Below are 5,594 nucleotides of genomic sequence, written 5' to 3' on the forward strand. Positions count from 1 at the left end.
TCCCGTGAAAAATACAGAAGCGAGACGGGCACAATTAAGTTAAAAGACAAAGCAAGGCAGGGTCCCAGACACGCGTTGGGGAAATGAAGAAGCTAATTTCTGTAGGATCGGAGCGCCATCTTGTGGAATACAAGAATAGTGCAGCTGAGGATTACGGATCCTCATGTCTTTTTCTCAACTATATACAGTAATTGCAAACAGCATCATCACTTTCTTGGTACATTTGCAATGAACTGAGTGGAATTAAATAGAAAGGTCCAGTGTATGGACTGAAGTTCCCTTATTCTTCTTAGGAGAGACATAGAACATTCCAAACATTAATAATTGAGAAGATGGGGCACACATGAAAACATTCAAAATAAATCTAAAAACAATGAAATTGTAAGTAAAGTTTTCTAAATATTAAGTTTTTCCGTGACTTACTTCTGTTTCACTTGCCCCAATTAATTTATTAATTCATTTGACAATTAATATTTATTGAGCATATATTATGTGCCCAGATTCCACAGTAGGAGCTGGGGATACAGCAGCAAACAGTATCAAGGCCCTGCTCTATAGAGCTTTTATTTCAGTGTGAGAAAGATAGTCAAGATAAGTGCACATAGGGATAAGTGGCAAATGGTATTTGGTGTTATGATGCCAAATTAAATGGGACATGGCAGACAGGAAGTGGGGGATGAAAAAGGAGAGTGCTATCTTAACACAGGGTGGATAAAATGAATACTGAGCAGAAACATGCACTATGTGAAGGGGGGAGTCATGTGGTTATTGGAGAGAAGTAGAGCCAAAGAGGACTAATAGACAGAGGTGCCTGGGCTCTGGAGTCAGACACACCTGAGCTAGAATCGCAGCCAACCATTAACCAACTGTGTTTCTTGATCTCTCTAAGCTTCAATTTCTTCATCTACAAAATTGGAACACTAAGGCTGTCTTTGTTACACTGTTGGAAGACCAAATGGTGATTAAATTTTGTAAAGATGGTAAAGGCTAAATGCCTCTTTACAGGCACATGGCAAGTACACAAGAAACATTAGCTAATGCCTAACAGGATCAGGTTTGACCGTGTGAAATAATAGATACAGATATTTGAAAACACCTTCTTGATTCTAACATTTTTATGGACCTCTCAGTAGTAATTGCTAATATTTATTGAATGCTTACTCTATTTACCTTATGTTAATTTTTGCAGTATGTCAAAAGGAGGTGACAGTATTTATCATTTCCATTTCACAGGTGAGAAAACTGAGGCCCAAAGAAGTTAAGTGACTCAGCCGTCTTCATTCACACAGCTGCTGTGAGCCAGAATTCAGACCCAGGCGGTCTGACTGCAAAATCTTTGTTCTCAGCTAAACATGAATCTGTCTCTCAGCAAGCTGTGCACAAGAGGCAAGTGTTGAAGCCAAAATCTGAACTCAGATTTCTTATTTCTTCCCACTCCCTGGAACTCTCATTCGGAATCACTTGACATAATCATACTGAGATTCAAATCAACAGTTACACAAAAACTGTACCTGTATGATGCCCAAACAATTGGTCAGTGAAAAATAAGATCTCAGATCGCCTACACCAATTGTTTTGCACACTAGGGATATAGATAACAATCCATTAGGGAGTTGTGAAATCAGTTGGTCAACCACAACCAGCTCCTTTTAAAAAATGGAATAGATAAAATGTGAAGGAAAAGTATTTTTAAGCAAGCTTTTGTCTCGGGTGTGTGTGTGTGTGTGTGTGTGTGTGTGTGTGTGTGTGTGTGCATGTGCCCACATACCTAAGAACTTAATGTTCTCTGCATTGTGATGTAAAATGCATTTCTTATAGTGGGTCTCAATCTAAGTATCTCGAAAAACACTGATCTAAGGTGATACTCTTTTATCCCTTCAAAAATATTATTGTTTGCCCAGTTACGCTTTTTGTGCTCCAATGTACTCTGTCAAAATCATCTGTGTACACCACACGGTAAATCACCAAAACGGATCTTTCGTTCTTTGTTCATACATGTTGTCGCAGAGAGGCCAAGACGTTACCTATGTGTTGTCAGCAAACCTGAAGCTGAAGTAAAATTTTAATTTTCTTAGTGGTTATTCTTCTCCCCAAAGACCTGTTGGATTTTGTTCTTTCATTGAGGAGACAAGTCGTTTTAGCATCATCTATACCTTCTCATTTTGATGATTATGAAATGTGTGTCACACATTGAAAAAACCCAAATTACAGTCCTTAGAGAGACAGGCTGGGTTTTAACTGGTAGGGGAATTTGTAGACCACATGTTCAGCTGTCCTCAGGCACTTTTCAGTTAGACATGTCAGGCATTTATATGGTATATTTGTAAAGGACTAACAATAATTGGAACATTATGGTCTGATTATTTGCTAAAGTAATAAATTTAAGCAATTCAAGTGGTTGAAATTTAAAGGTGCAAAAATATCATGTGACACCAAATAAAATCTTGTTACTATTTTTGCACTTACAGAATTTAGACATCTAGAAAAAATTTTAAAAATAGCTTCCTCCCTTATAACAAAGTCTCATACTTTCATAGACATAACACTGGGAAAAAGAAGGTTTTGATAACATTAGAATTTTCTGTACAAAATCTGATTTGGAGCCAAAAATATCAGTACTAAAAAATAAATGATAATCAAAACTAGCAATCAGTTCTGGTAGTATGGATAGCCGAAGCCAAAGCAAAACAAAAACACAGAAAAACAGAAAAGGTTAAATATGTCCGGTATTTTAGTCCTGGAGTGGCCTAACTTGGTGTCTTTCAGGGTCAGAGAAATTTCCAGAACAAAAGAACAGAGATGATCAGACCTCTGCTCCACTCACGCCTTCCATATTACCAACACCTTTAATTCTACTATTTCCAGTAATTCCATACATTCAACATACAGAATCTTCTGCGGGTCCCTGAGGCTTGCCATCAGCCCATCAGCCTTCACTTAGATATCCTTTGCTTTCCTCATGTCCTCTGTGTCTCCACAATTCTATTCACAAACCATGAAAATTGGTTTCCAGGATAAACTTACCATTTCTATGGCCCTGACTTCTCTGATCATTTCTTTCAAATACTTTGCCCTCCAATCCTCGCAAACCGGTTCACATTGTCTCTCACTCCCACCATGCCACTTCTGTGACAGGTGTCAATGATCAATCTTTCCTGCTGAGCCTAGAAACAGCTTCAGAATCCTCCTCACCACTGCAGCTTGGGTAGCCATTACCACCTGAATTGAGTTCATATGAGATTAAATGTATTTGCCCTTCCTATCATTAACCATCACAGTGTCTAAAAACAACATTTTGGGGTCCAAACTCTGTATGTCAGACTTGCCCCCGGCACTTGAAAGGGGAATGAAAATCAATGTCAGACAACATGTTTGGTTTTAAGGTTTGGGCAGCAGGGTCACAACATACTGTGTAACAAGAAAACAAATGCCTTCCCTGAAACAAAACAGCCAGGATTATCATGACCAAAAAATAGAAATCTGGTAGTCTCCATTTTGTGTGCTTTGCTCATTGATCAACCAAAAATCAAACCTTTTGTTAAATCAATAGATATTGATTTGCTTAGAAAACATTATATGAGTTTCTTTCAGAAGGGATGGGTTTAAAGAATATATGGTGCTCACTTCAGCAGCACATATACCAAAACTGGAATGATACAGAGAACGTCAGCATGGCCCCATGCGCAAGCATGACACACAAATTCGTAAAGTGTTCCATGTTTTTTAAGTGAATGAATAAAATAAAGAATATATGTTGGGTTGGGCAAAGCAACTGGATTCCCCTCCCCCAATTAACGACACTAAATACCAGAAACTGACATGATCCTTTAGTAAAATAAACATAACTGAGTTAATAACAGCCTTGCAACTTACATGCTGTGTATTCTGTCAATACATCAACCTGTCTGAGTTTTAGTCTCCATATTACAATGGAATAGAAGTTCTTTTGAAGATCAGAGACAATGTACACAAAAAATCCCTAGCGCATAGTAGGTGCCCATTAGTAAAACAGTCATAGGCTTTTTTTTGTCATTGCAAGGCCAGCCGAACAATTCTGGGGGGCTCCATTCACATCCTGATCCAGATGCCAGTCCACAGAGGTACACAGTTGCACCTTCATCCTACCGTCTGGCACACAGAGCTATTGTTTCCTCAAGACCAAAAAAAGCCCCTGAATCAGACATCCATCCACAGGTGGTTTTCCGGAGATAAAAGATGGAGGAAATAGTTTGAGGTTGATTCTATGAGTAGCAGAATCCCTCTTCACTGACATTCTCAGCTCCCAGTGGCATGCCCTCTGCTAGGGCAGCTAAGAATGTTAGAGCACAGACCCTGACGAGCCATGCCCGGGGTGGTCTGGAGATGGTGGAGGTCTCATCCTTAAGAGACCTCATGAGCTTATATAGGACTAAACACAGGGGGGGGGCATTTCCAAGTCTTCTTCAATTATATGGGCCCTTAGAATATTTTCCTAAACTGAGAGTGGAAAAGGACCCCCCAAATCCTAAGATTTGGTTTTCTCCTGGCCAGGCTGGGGTAGAGAGGTAAGATTGCTTGAATTGACCATACGTAATTTAAAGATATAAGCACAAGTGGCATTTCTTACCCTTGAGTGTTGATAAGTAAAATTTATACCATTATTTAAGGTAAAGACCAAATCCGAGTCCCTGAATTCTCACCACATAGCCTAGTATTGCTCTGTACACCAGCACTGCCCACTTATTCATTCATTCACAGACTTCCAAAGAGCAACGGGATGTGCCAGGAGCAATATCCAGTATGCACCCCACACCCAGGCGAGGACAGACCTGCTGCTTGAAATGCTAACTCCCCACCCAGAGAAAATCCCCAGGCAATAGTGTTTGGTTGCCTGATGATGCCCTACTGGCCATAGATGATTGGCAGGGCCGGATACCTGACTCAGCCTGAACCAATCAGATTCTCTCTCAAGAGAAATTAATCTAATGGACATAAAACTGGTGTGGAAGCTCAGTCATATCAATGGAAGAACTTTCTATTGCTCATACTTCCTTTCGGTTTATTGACATGATCATACTTATTCCCACACCCAGTCCTCTTTTTCCCTCCCACTATGATTGAATGGATATCTCCTCATACGTCAAGCTTCTTCTTAATTGGCATTTCCCCACCAGCCTGCTTACCAGACCACACTATCCACTGAGATGCCTCATCCCACCCAGTGTGCTCTCTTACCAGACCTTGATCATTTCCTTCACAGCCCTTATACAAATTTGGAATGCTTTGTTTTGTACTCCAGGAAAGCCATAAATACAAGGACTGTGTCTGTGCTACTCACCATTGCATACCTAGATGCTAGCACAGTAGCTGGCATGTTGTAGGTCCCAACACTTGCTGAATGAATAAATGAATGAATGAGCATGTCCCAATCCAGTAGAAACAGATTTTACTATTTCTGCCCCCATAGAATTCAAATCGAACCACAAGTTATTTCAAGTCCCTTTGTTTACGACTGCTTAAATTTGAGATGTCAAAAGATACCACAGTCTATGGTTTTATAAATTTGTTAAGTTTCCTGTATGCTTTAGCAAAACAGCCTGCTGAAATTCTCTGCC

The 5,594-nt window shown here is 39.8% G+C and overlaps 1 non-coding gene across 1 annotated transcript; it reads left to right on the forward strand.

Moving 5' to 3' along the window:
- The first annotated feature begins 3,616 nt into the window (after positions 1-3,616).
- Positions 3,617-3,724, forward strand: LOC140848105 (U6 spliceosomal RNA). Its single transcript, XR_012128654.1, has one exon. It is a non-coding gene; the product is annotated as a U6 spliceosomal RNA (small nuclear RNA).
- Positions 3,725-5,594: the final 1,870 nt, after the last annotated feature.

This window comes from Manis javanica, chromosome 2 (genome assembly GCF_040802235.1).
Source record: "Manis javanica isolate MJ-LG chromosome 2, MJ_LKY, whole genome shotgun sequence".
NCBI lineage: Eukaryota > Metazoa > Chordata > Mammalia > Pholidota > Manidae > Manis > Manis javanica.